The sequence below is a fragment of the Cervus elaphus genome, chromosome 13 (assembly GCF_910594005.1).
Source record: "Cervus elaphus chromosome 13, mCerEla1.1, whole genome shotgun sequence".
NCBI lineage: Eukaryota > Metazoa > Chordata > Mammalia > Artiodactyla > Cervidae > Cervus > Cervus elaphus.
The window spans coordinates 36,739,281-36,752,632 of NC_057827.1; the positions used below are offsets into that span (position 1 = coordinate 36,739,281).

Consider the following 13,352-nt stretch of genomic DNA (forward strand, 5'->3'; position numbering starts at 1 on the left):
TGAAAAACAACAACAAAATAAAGCATTTATTGCTATTATTTCTATCTCAGAGAAGTCCAATTTAGATACTGTCTCTTGGCACTCCTCTCATGACAGATGAGATTCACTTACACTCTTTCCTCTCCTTTTGATATCATAACACCACATTTCTTGGTTACACTCACAATCAGTAAATGGTGCTCACTGCTAAGCCAAGTAATATGCTGTCCTTTCCTTTCTTCATAAATACCTGTCCTTGCTTCATAAACTTCTTTTCTTCTTCAGAATTAATTGTTGACTCATTTTTTCATTTGCTTTTTTTTTTTCTTTTGACACATCCCACACCCTGCAAAAGTCCTGTAAAATGATTCTCGATACACATTTTCACTATAATTCGTTATTTTTTTTAACTCTGAGACACCCCTCCTGGAGCCCCTGGTTCTCCTGCCTCCATCTGAACTAATAGCTCTAGATCAGCCCCACGGCTATCATCCTGTGCTTCTTCCCTTAATGAACTGTTTTTCCTGCATTCTATTTCCTCTTTTTTTTCTTCACAGCAAAGACCACACCATTCATTTATAAAGGCCAGTGTGGGAGTTGGGCGAGGTAGGGAAGGAAAGCCACACAGACATCCTCTCTGGATTACTTGGGACTCTTGGAGAAAATTCCATTCTTCTTGCCTCCATATTCTCAGTAGTGGGTCCTTATTTCTTCTTTCTTGGTTTATGCCCTTCTGTGGGCTGGAGCACATCCTCCGGTAGCTTCCTGAGGAAATTTGCATGTGAGATAAAATTTTTCAAACCTTGTCTATCTGAAAATATCTACATTCTCTTCTCACACTGTATTGATAACTTGGAAGGGTATATAATTCTCAGTTGAAAATAATTTTCCTTCAGCATCTTCACGGCATTGCTTTGAGGATTTCTGGCTTCGAATATTGCTATTAAGAGATCTAATGTGGACCTGATTCCTGATCCTTTGTATAAGATCTGGTGTCACTTTCTAGAAGCTTCTACAGTCTGATCCAAAGAAATGGAAGTCCCTTTGCAGGAGTGAAACAGAGTAAGGCCCTGTGGGGCTCCCAGGCAAGGAGGACTTCCTGTCCCTCATTTCTTGTAGGCAAGACTCCAGCCTTCATGACCTTCTCTGAGTTCCAAAGGGCAAATCTGTACAGTTGCTAATCAAGGGAGGAGAAGCCAAGAAACCACCTGAAGCCAGATTAAAGGGACCACAGAAGCTCTTCAAGATTAGGAGACCTGACCACTTGAGACGGGATTAAAGGAGTGCAGGCCCTACACACAGCCTAATCTTGTCAGAGATCCCACTTCTGAATCACTGTTATAAAACCCTTCATCAAATCCTCTCAGGTTGGGACACATAGTTTTTCAAGGCAGAAGCTTGGTGTGTCCTCCTTTGCCTGGCAAAGTAATAAAGTTATCCTTCTCTACTTCACCCAAAATTGTCTCCCAGATTGGATTTGGCATCAGTATACAGAAAGGCCAAGTTTTTGGTGATCAGAGTAGTATTTGAGCCTAGTCTCTGAAGTTTGTTCTGATCTCAGGAGGGTTTTTGTCAATTAGCTCTTTGCTTCTCTCTACAAACTTCTAGTTGGTCTAATTTTTAGCTAGCTTTTCAAAGCACTACCAGACTTAATTTTTTACCACCAATATCTCCATTGTTTTGAGAGCACCGATGTGCTTAAATTTCCCCACACTCTGTGCAAATAAAGCCAGTTCCCTTGAGGAGAGCATCAGAGTTTTTATGGACTTCCTCTGTCTTTGTATGAAACATCTGTACCACTGCTCTGAAACTGGTGTCTTGGAGTGATATCCCTGCTTTATAAGGATGCTGGATTGGGGCAGTAGCCTTTGGTCTTCTAAACTAGCCTCTCCTAGAATGCAACCTCCACTCTATAAGTGAGAGAGTCAAGGTCTCAGTATCATCTGGCTTCCATGTCTAGGGTAGACATTCCACCTTAAGCTGGAAATGGGTTGAGGAAAAAGGCCCCAGGCTTCTCAGTTACTCCTACCTGGAATACACCTCAACACAGAGGTGAGGGAGATGAGACATGCTGGTGGCCTGCCACTCCCAGGGAGATCCTGCACCTCTCAGCTGGGCACTGGGGATAGAGAGAACCCTGTGTTCTTGACTGCAGCTGCCTAGAGTGGAACTTCTTTCCCAATGACCTGGGAGGGGAGAGGGAAAGCAGGGCTCTAACTCTTCTTACTGTCACCAAAAGCTCAGCCTCTCTGTACATTGGTGCCACCAAATCAAATCTCAGAGGCATTCCCCTTTTCTGTTGCTTTGGCCTCTCTTACATGTTAAAGACTTACCTCAAATGTCTGAAAACTAGCTATTTGGCAGCTGACATCCCATCCTGAAGGCATACTCATAGCAACTGGAGATCACTTTCCATGGAGAAGAAAGAGGGCCAACCTTGGAACTGGCCACACCTGGCTCAAAATCCATCTCCACATTTTTTACTCCGATTGGGTAAATCCTCTGTGCATCATCTTCCCTCTTAGTAAAATAAAAATAATAATATACCTGCTGATCATACACAAACAAGTGCTTGGCACACCGTAGGTCCTCAGGAAATGTCCACATCCCAGCCTCCCCCATTCAGAGGCTGATCTAAGACACCTCAATCCTTATCATCTACACTGACCATTGGCATGCACTTCTCTTCCTTCTCTCTCTCCTTCCCTATTAACAGCATATGCTTGTGATCATGCCTCTACTAACCATGGAGGGACAGCCCATCCCTCATAATAAGATGTTGCCACCATGCTGCCTTAAAGCAAATTTTGGTGTCAGATGGACCTGAGAGTTAACAGATATGATGTAAAGTCAGATTCTGAGCCTTGAGTTAACAGATATGATGTAAAATCAGATTCACCCAGTGTCCCCAAGTGAGACCCCTAAATATTTACTACAATCAAAAAGATAAGAGAAGACAGGAACAGGATGATCTGAGGGACTCAGAACCCACCCAAGAGGAAGACCCTCAGTGACAACCAGCATCTGAACCTCGGAGAAGAGGACCTCAGAGAAGAGGTTCCTCTCTGCCTGGAGCAGAGGGAGTGAGTCTTCAAGTCTTCCAATAGACTGGAGACACGGTTTTTCAGGACAGCTGCTGAACTTCATGTACCACACCCCATTCCCACATTACCATGCCTCCCACTTCCCTCCAACTCCTTCCTGCTGTGCCCATTTTGCTGCTCAAGCCCAGGCCATGGCTCTGTTTCCTAGAGGGCACCATCTCCCAAGGCCTTGAAGCCAAAGGAGACAGGGATAGACTCCCTCAGGCTAGCAGCAGGGGTCTTGGCCTCTACCTGAGAATCTGTGTGTTCTTGCCTCCCTCAGAACATTCTGCACCAGCCATCTGACTTCAAAGGCTCCCTGGAGCTGGGCCTGGCCCTCTTCCTTAAGCTGTCTGATCCTGCCATGGTGGGTGCTCAAGCCTGAAGCCCCAGGGCCCAGGATGAGAGCTTGGCCAGCCCCATGCCGTAGCCAGGGCTCTCTAGAAAGGGCATTCCATACACGGAATTCTACACACCTGAACCTTCTGCTGGGAATGTGTGCCCCCAGGCCTACACACATCACAGTGGTGGCTGGTCACCTGAGCAGAACCAGCACATTTGGTGCTCAGGGCTTTTCTTGCACTCCCGTGACCCCATCGTTCACCTGTCGCCTCTCCCGCATTTCTGAGGGGGCAACTGAGCACATATGCAGAGACACACCTGGGAAACTCGACACCCCTCCATCTAATGGGCCTCAAGGGGCACCTCCAACAGGCCTCACACTGTGCTAGGTCAGGCAGGGAGAAAAACAAACAGCTCCCAGAATGCTTCCCCCTCCTGCAGCTAGCTGGAATAAAAGGCAACAGCTGCCAAGTGTCCAATGATAAAGCTGTGGGAGTCTAGGGGATCGAGCCGTTTTAAAAGGATGGACCTGAAAGTGTTCTCTAGCTTGATCTGGGTGGCATATTATACACTCTAATTTAATTTAAAAAACCGTGACTGGCCCTAGTCCCTCAAACTCAGCAGAGACTAGACCGGCCAAATGGAGAGTAGAAGACAGGTGAGAGAACCACTGCCAGGGCCGGGTCTGGAGGCTGTGGATGGCAGTGGGAAGCTGCAGTGGACATGGGTTGGAGCCCTTGTCAGGAAAAAAGGGCAAAGTCTGGGGACTACACAATGTCAGAGACAGAGGGGATCAAGAGTGAGAGTTCTGAGGTATGAGGGCCAGGGAAGCCTCTCTTTAGGGAGGTCAGGGCGCTCTGGGAAGTCCTGGTGATGGGGAAGCCCACACAGGTGACGGGGACGGGGGACAGTGGTTTGTTGGCTTCTCCTAGATTCTGATTGAGTGGGGACTCCATGATGGGAAGCTGGAAGGTCCAGGGCACTAGAAAATATTCAGCATTCTGAAAAAGGTGACCTCAGATAGTCCAGCAGCAGCCAGTTCACAGGTCCGAGACCTCCACCATTTCCAATGCCTGGTTTCCCCAAAGCAGTCTAAGCAGAACTGCAGAACAAACCTAGAGCCCGGCCCAGGCTAGGCAGGGTCAGCCTCACCATCTGTGTGGCCTAAAACCCTGTGTTTGCTGGACATGTGTGGTGGAAAGGTGGACACTATGTGCTCCGTCAATGTGAGGGCTGAATCTAGACCACCTGTTAGGCTAGGCAGGAGCCCTGTCCGCATCTCTGGTCCTCCGGCATCTGCTCCCAGCATAAGAGGCTCACTACCTCATATTTTTCACTCCATTTTCATAATTCCTAAGTTCCAGGATGTTTTTCCCTCTATGGGGCTGGACTCTGCCTCCAGGAGATTCCTCAGAGGTCTAGGCTATCCCGGTCTCCCCAGGCTGCTCCTCCCTGTCCATCTGGTCTGGTACAGTGTGCTGGCTCTTCTGTGGCTATTAGCGTTGGGGGCCCTGAAAGGATCCTAGCCCTTCAGGTAGTCTCAGTCAGAAGGAGGAACAATCTCCTCCTTTGACCTGCATGCCATGCCACTGTTAATACAGCCCAAACTTTGGGAGAAGCGAAGTGCGTTGTATGTTTACTTCAGCTCATGAGAAAGAAAGTTCTCATTTCATAGGTTTCCCTTGGTTTCCCACAGCCAACTGCTATTGGCCCCAGGCCCTGTCCCGTTGGGCCTCTGCTCACCTTATCCCCTTCCACCCACCACCACCAGTTTGTTCCTTTGGTGAGTCACTTCACCTCCCCCAGCTTGTTTACTCACCACTAAGATGGGGATGGCAGCAGTGCGCACCTCGCAGGATGACCGATGAAGTACAAGTCTTGTGTGCAAAGGGCCTAGCACCAGGGCTCAGCACAGGTGAGTCTCCTCCCCCGGAAGCTGGTGAGAGGGGCATGTTCACAGCCCAAGACTTCTAACAGGCAGGTTCTCATCACCAGACGGGGCTCCTTGGCTGCAGGCAGAGCCGTCGGGGCGGGGAAGAGGTCTGGCTCTTACTGCAGGATTCCTTTGGGAATTCTCCAGTCTAGTCTAGTTCAGGACTATCTTTGTTCTCTGATGACCTCAGAGCCCCTTCATCATCATTCCTCTTTCAGAGCCACAAGGAAAAGGCATACTTTACTGTCTGCACTTTCTAACCAAGTGAACAAGGCTCTGAGGCTCAGCTGCACGGGGCATCCTCCCCTAATCTGGTCCTGGTGGCTGCCCCTCCCAGCGGGCTCAGGCGCTGCCTCTTGAATGCTGCGGACAGGGGTCCAAGTCCTTGCTCTCCCTGTGCCTTGGTCAGCCTGCTCTATTAAAAAAGGCTTTCTTTTCCTCGTACCCCTCTTCCCTTGGAACTACCATCAGGGATGAATAAATGGAGAAAACCTGACACGATCCGAGAAAACCTTCTAGGCCCCTTACTTTTGCCAGCTGGGCTTTGTCTGCTTCCTTGTGAGATGTGAGACTGTTGGTCAAGGCTGTATCCGGGAAGAAGCGAAGCAGGGGTTAGCCCCAGGCCACCAGAAAAACCCATCCTGTTCTCAAGGGGCTGGTACTTGAGGCAACAGTGAAAATCCCTGAAGCATCTTCAGGACACATTTAAAGCCACAAATTGCACAATCCAGTACCTGAGCTTTCTATTTCAAGGGCCAGTGCTGGCCCCACCCACACTGGTAAGCCCCTCCCACCGACTCTGGCCTACCTGGACCCTTCCTCCTCAGACTAAACCGGTTAGCTTTGGGCTTTACAGAATCTGGGTCAGGTGTGCCTTCTGGCCCCAGGCCTTTGTACACACTGCACCCCAATCTTGCCATCCCTACTCTTCGCTAATGCCCACACCCTTAGAATTCAGCCCAGGTGGAACCTCCTCTGGGTTTCCCAGGTGGCTCAGATGGTAAAGAATCTGCCTGCAATGCAGGGTCAATTCCTGGGTTTGGGAAAAGACCCTGGAGGAGGGCATGGCAACCCACTCCATCATTCTTGCCTGGAGAATCCCATGGACAGAGAAGCCTGGTGAGCTACACCATCCATGGTGTTGCAGAGTCGGACACAACTGAGATACTAACACTTTGGGAACTTCCTCTGAGGTCCTTCCTCACTCCTCAGACCACCCCTGCAGGCTGGGTGGACTGTTCTGCTGGGCTCCCCTGGCACCCTAGGCCTACTTACCTCCATCCCTTCCTCCCTCCCTGTTCCTTGATGATAGGGCTGGGCCTTTGGTCCACGACAGTGTGTGGAACACAGAATTTGAGAAATGAATGAATATGGGGAGATTGTGCATGTAGGAGAGGAAGGTGGATGTAAACTCTCTGCACTTTCCACTCACTTTACCTGTAAACTTAAAACTGCTCTAAAAAATGAAGTCTTAATTTTTTTTAAAAGATTTTTTATGAACAAAGAAACATGATCAGCCCTTGATTATGCAACATTAACTTGCAGAGGCCACAGGCTACTGTTCTTGAGGGAAGTACCCCATGCCGACTCGTCATCCCTGAGGGCAGGGACTTCTCTTCCCTTATCAGTCCTGCCAGCCCAGGTCTGAGAGCACAGAGGTGGTGTGTTCTGACTGGCGGGATGACCAGTGTCCAATTCCCTGCCCATCCACCTGTGACGCAATGAGTTAAGGAGCCTGCAAAGGTCATCTGAAGTTTGGACCGGGCCCTGCATTGTCTGTTATGGCTGCTGATCCATTCCTGGAATGTCAGGCTGGCTGGAGAACTGAGCAGGAACTAACCCCAAGGCTCACAAACCCTCCACATGTGCGTGACCTTTCAGGCTTTCTGCCCCCGACCTAGAGTATTTCTACATCCCAAACCCTCACAGTCTCTCCAGGAGCCCCAGAGGGACTAAGCTGGAAGGAAAAGGGGTCGATAGACCAGAGGGGACAGTCCTGACTCCAGGATACCTACCATTCAATTTCTCAGTGTTCCTGTTCACCAGTCATGGACATGCGGCAACACAATGATGATTTTTTTTCTTTTCCCTAGAAATTCTGGCCTAGGCCACTGCCCCCTGGAGGTCCAGGCTGCAGAAGCCTTTGGGGCCTCCACCCTGCCCCAGCACCCCACTGTCCCCAGCCAGTGCTCACAGAAGTCCTGAAAGAGGCCACACAGAGGCTGTCACAGGGTCTGTCACACTCCAAGACCCAAGCCCTTTACCTCTGCTTCTCCAGTCGGTCTCTTTCTCTGGTCTTCCTCCAAAGGCCCTGAGCCTGGGAGGCAGCGTGACTCACAGCAAGAACCAGGACTTGCAGCCAGCCAGATCTTCCCCACTTAAAAGCTGTGGGACCTTGAGAAAGTGAAGTGATGCTTTTGAGCCTCAGTCTGTTCATCTGTCAAATGGGATAATACACTCTCCCTTAGGAATTGCTATGAGGATTACATCATAAATGGTAGCTGTGACTTCACAGGGTATGGCTTCTGAACAGCACTTCCTTCAGGTGCTCTGTGGTAGGGGGGCCACGCATCCTGGTTTTCCCAGGACAGTCCCACTTGATGCCTATTGTCCTGGCATATTTACTGCCCCTTTTCATTCTCAGAAGAGCCCGCCTTCAACAAGAAGATGCATGGTCAGCCTACCTGCACCTCTCTCCATTCCCAGCTCAGGTCCAGTCTATGTGAGCAGCTTCATAACACATTCTCCTTTCCCTTCTAAGAGGCCATGGCTTGGTATGCAGTTGGGAGGATTTTTATTTCCTTCTCTCTGAGCTTCAGGTTATTATTATTATTATTATTATTATTTTTAATAAGGATAGCAATGCCTATCTTGAAGGCTGCTAGAGGATGAAATGAGATAAGGTAAGCAAAGCACGTGTCTGGCAAAGGTCAGGTGCTAGATAAACATGAGCACCCTTCTATGGCCTTCCCTCCCTGGTTCCCATCATGCCAGCTTCCCCTCCACCCCCATTGTGGGGCTCCAGAGCTCAACTTCTCCGCTACCAAAGAGAGTGGTTTTCAGAAGCTCCCAGTGACATATGAGCCCCCAAGCCCTGATCTCTCCCCAAAGTAAGAAATGATTTTCACCTCCACCCCCAAGCTCCCTGCAGGCCCTGAGGAGCATTCCAGCCTCTCCTTCCTGCGTGCATCCACGTGTTTCTACGGGCGGCTTCCAAGCCAATTGCTATAGCCGGAAACCCTTCAGCCCTCATCTACCTTGCCCACACAAACAGAAGGCACCTTTGAACTCTACCCCTCCTACTTTTCCAGGAATCCAGAGGTCCCAAAAGGAGTCTGCGGGGCCTCCAGTCCCAGTGACCTGCTATCTGGGCCAGCAGGCAAACAGTAACCATGTCATTGCAGCAGATAAAGCTGCCATGAGGCCAGCCTGTTACAGCAAGTAACTGGCATGCTCCTAGATCACACCTGGATTAGCAGCTGTCCTCCAAAGGCCGGGAAGTTCTCATCTCCCATCTGGCCCTTGCCCTCACAGCCGCCTACTGTGATACCACTGGCATTCCTTTGCTATTACACAGCTAGCAGCTCTCCTGGCCTGCTCCTTCCCCTTGCCTTGCCCCAGGCAGCACCAAGCCTGCCTCGAATATTATGGAATATTTGGTTCCACCAGGAAGCTCTTGATGTAAACAAGCTGTCAGTCACTGGGAGCTGACTCTAGGGCTCTTTGTTCAGAGGCAGTTGCGTGACATTTCGGATTTTTGTGCTGCCCAAGAAACCACAGTGTATGTATAAGGGAAGCTACAGGATGGGAAATGTAAAGAAGCAGCTGCTAAATTGGGACTGAAAAAGGGTATCTGGTGGTGGTGGTGTGTGGGGGAGGGGGTGTTTCCACAGGTCCCAGGGAGGTAAATGCTAATGAGGATGGAAGTTCCGTTCTGCAGCGGCAGCAGCCTATTTGCAGGTGGCTTCAGGGAAGAAAGAGAAACTGGCTGGGTGACCTTCACTTTGCCATCTATAAAATGGAATTAAATATACTAGTTGATTCTATTATGAGGCTTTGTGTTTAGAGTTCAATGAAACGCTCAGCAGTATAAGGACCACACAATACACATTAACCCAGATACAATCCAGGGCTTCATATGGCTCAATCCTGCAACGTCAACACACCAGAGAAGCACACACTGGCAAAGAAATTTAAAAGACCTAGTATTCTAGTGATTTCCAGTGGGAAAAGTGGGAAGGGAAAAGATAGGGACAGGGGATGAGGAGATGCAAACTGAAACTGTAACTCAGATTGGGACTTGGACTCATGGTCTTTTAACTGAGATCACTCCTCGTCTCAGGACTTCATGATGTCTCATGGACTTCATGTTTCATGGACTTCATGTCTCAGGACTTCATGATGTCTCATCACAGAAAGGAATCAGTGAGAGACAAAGTGATAGGTAAGAAGTATTTAGAGAGAAACACACTCTACAGAGTGTGGGCCATCTCGGAAGGTGAGAGCAGCACCAGGATATAGGGTTTTTTATAGGGGTGGTTAATTTTACAGGCTAATGAGTGGGAGGAATATTCCAGCTATTTTGGGGAAGGGGTAGGAGTTTCCGGGATTGGGGCCACTGCCTACTTTTGACCTTTGTGGTTGGCCTTACAACTGTCACGGCCCCTGTGGCTGTGTCATGCAGCATGCTAATGTGTTACAATGAGCTTATACTGAGGCTCAAGGTCTAGTGGAAGTGGAGTTGTCCACCACCTTGGACCTATTTGGTTCTAACCAGTTTATGTCATATCCTTGGTTTATATTATTCTTTTAAAGGTCGTGCCCTGCCCCCTTCCCTCCTGTTTCAAAACTGTAGTGAAAGTTGCTAAGTCGTGTCCGACTCTTTGCGACCCCATGAACTATAGAGTCTGTGGAATTCTCCAGGCCAGAATACAGGAGTGGGTAGCCTTTCCCTTCTCCAGGGGATCTTCCCAACCAAGGGATCAAACCCAGGCCTCTCCCATTGCTGGCAGATTCTTTACCAGCTGAGCCACAAGGGAAGCTGAAGAATACTGGAGCAGGTAGCCTATCCCTTCTACAGCGGATCTTCCCATCCCAGGAATCAAACTGGGGTCTCCTGCATTGCATGCGGATTCTTTACCAACTGAGCTATCGGGGAACTACGATGTATAAAATAAATAAGCCACAAGGATAACTGTACAGCACAGAGAATACAGCCATGGTTCCCCCATCAGGGATCGAACCAGCATCCCCTGTGTTGGAACGAGGATTCTTAACCACTGGGTCACCAAGAAGTCCCAAAGCAAAATTCTTTTTAGTGGGTGGGACTGGGGAACCGTTAATAAGTCTTGCACCACCAGGCACACAATTGTAATTAAGTTCTCCTTCCCCCTCCTTGCCATTAAAGGACTGTGGTTTTAACACTTTCTGTGGTGGTGGTTTAGTTGCTCAGTTGTGTCCGACTCTTTCGACCCCATGACCTATAGCCTGCCAGGCTTCTCTGTCCATGGGATTCTCCAGGCAAGAATACTGGAGTGGGTTGCCATTTCCTTCTCCAGGGGATCTTCTCGACCCAGGAACTGAACCCAGGTCTCCTGCATTGCAGGCAGATTCTTTACCAACTGAACTACAAGGGAAGCCTAACACTTTAGTCTTGCTGATTTTCCTTCACATCGTGACATCGTGAAGGAAATCCCTGCAATCCGCTCAGGGAGCACCAGCCTGAGCACCACTCCCTCCAAAAGGTAATCGCCTGGCTGCTTCTCAATTCTGAATCACGGCAATCACTATGTCAAACAGTTTCACTTTTTATTTTCTCCATCACTTGATTGTTAAAACTGTTTTAAAGCCTTGAGTCTTCTTCCCATAAGACCATTAGCTCCTTGAGATCAGGGACCTCAAAAACTTATAAGGAGCACCCAGGGATACTCAGAAGTCATCTTCCTCTATTATTAGCTCATGACAAGAAAAACAGACCATTTCTACTCCAAAGGCCTTGATGGAAATCTCCAGATACCCCTGCCAAGTCTTTTGCATCAACTCCCTGCCAAGTCATTTTTAAGAACTTCTGGATAAAGGGAAGAGGGAACCCTTTAAAAAATATGTGTATTTATGGCTTTTGTGGTGGATAATATATTCATCTGGCTCAAAACTTAAAATGAAGTCAGCTGCCTACCTTTGTTTCTCAACCACTCAGCTCCCCTGCTGCGAGGCAAACAATGGACTGAATTCTTGTTTTTCAATAGGTATTCTAGCAAACAGATCCTCATTTTCTCTCGTTTTGTGTTTTGTTTTTTTAATACACAAGTTAACATGCAATATATATTGCTCTCCATCTTGCGTTTTGTTTAATAACGTATCTCAGACATCTTCCAGGTCAAACCTAGAGAGCTTCCTCACTGTGGCTGTGCAATGTTCCCGTGCTAGGACGACCCTGATTTATTTAACCAACCAACCTTTTAAAAAATGCACTTGTTTACTTGGCTGCGTCAGGTCTCAGTCGCAGCACGCAGGGTCTTCTGTTGCGGCACCTGGACTCTCTAGCTGTGGCACATGGGCTCGGCAGTTGCAGCACTCCGGCTTCAGTTGCCCCACGGCATGTGGGATCTCAGTTCCCTGACCAGGGACCGATAACCACGTCCCCTGCATTGCAAGGCAGGTTCTTAACCGCTCGACCACTAGGTAAGTCCCACATTAACCAACCTTCAGTTGTTAGATGGCCAGAGTGTTTCCAGTCCTTTACTACCATATGCAATGCTTCTGTAATAGACTTGTTCAGACAAAATGTCACACTGAAATGAGAGTTTTCAGAATTGAGAGGCGCCAGGCGATGCCTTTCGGAGGGAGTGGCACTCAGGCTGGTGCTCCCTGGAGGGCCAGCAGAGCAAAAACAGGGGCAGAGGGTAGAGACACGCTGCCACGTGCTGATGCGGGCACCTGGGAGGGGGGGTCCTGGACTCTGCATGCTGGGGGGTCAGGAGCTGCACAGCGGGGCAGCCTCATGCTGAGTGTGGAGTATGATAAACATCTGCTGCATGGTACATGCAGGACAGACTGGAGACTTGAGGAGCTGGGGCCGGGGAGGAAGCCAGGGGCTAAGTCAGGGAAGCCAGGCTACGGTGAAGGCCTCCGCCACACCCGTGGCTCTGGAAAGAGAGGGGATTTCTAACTGAAATGAGGGTTTTCAACTTACTAGGTTGGTGAGGGCAAGGAAATGGCACCCTCATACTTTGCTGGTAGGAGTGTAAATGAATATAACTTCTCTGGAGATCTTCCCAACCCAGGGGTTGAACCCAGTCTCTTGTGTCTCCTGCATTGGCAGGCGGATTCCTTACCACTGTGCCACCTGGGAACCTTGCCTTTGGGCTACTGCTAGGTGGAATTGTTTTTCTGTAGTCAAGTTTATCAGTCTTTGCTTTTATGGCTCCTGGGTTGGGTGCCAAAGGAGCAAGACAGCCCCTCCTTCATCCCCCTCCAGCCCCCAACACACAGCTTTTAAAAATTCTGCCTGTACAAAAAGCTTGGAATGAATTGCCAGGTTTTTTGAGGAACAGGACAACTCCTGCCTTCCAGGAGACCCCAGTTTCAGGGAGACACAGAATGACTGCTGCAATTCCATAGTATAATAAACAAGATGGGGCACAATGGGAACCTGGGCTAGGACCACCTCATCCTGCCTGAGTTGGCCAGCAAGGCTTTCCAAAGGCAGTGGCATCCAGGTAAATCTGGAGGTGTGTGGGAAGCAGCCAGGAGAATGGTCTTCCAGTAAAAGTGGAAAAGCATATGCAAAGGCAAGAAGCAACAGGGCTCAGCCAAGGTTGTCCAGTCTGGCAAGAAGACAGGGAGCCCCGCAGGGTTGCTGTGTGGTAGGGGAAGAGCTAGGAAGTAGACAGGGGCCAGATCACAGAGGGCCAAGAGGATACTGCCTGGAAGTCGGGGGGAGGTGGCAGGGGGACACATCAGCCGTGTGGAGGATGAGCTGGAGTCGGTCCAGAGCGGAGGCAGGGCCTTGGAGG

General features: G+C 49.3%; 1 protein-coding gene across 3 annotated transcripts in view; it reads right to left on the minus strand.

Moving 5' to 3' along the window:
• PPCDC (phosphopantothenoylcysteine decarboxylase) overlaps positions 1-13,352 on the minus strand; it is a 39,173-nt gene continuing 25,821 nt past the window's right edge. Inside the window, exons 6-9 of one of the 3 annotated variants that reach the window (XR_006344409.1) lie at positions 5,866-5,927; positions 5,224-5,413; positions 2,313-2,499; positions 1-744 (exon numbers count right to left, since the gene is read on the minus strand). The gene's annotated coding sequence lies outside the window, so the exon portion shown is untranslated. Of the gene's footprint in view, positions 745-2,312; positions 2,500-5,223; positions 5,928-13,352 lie in introns of all 3 variants that reach the window. The other 2 variants (XR_006344408.1, XR_006344407.1) reach the window with 2 other exon arrangements.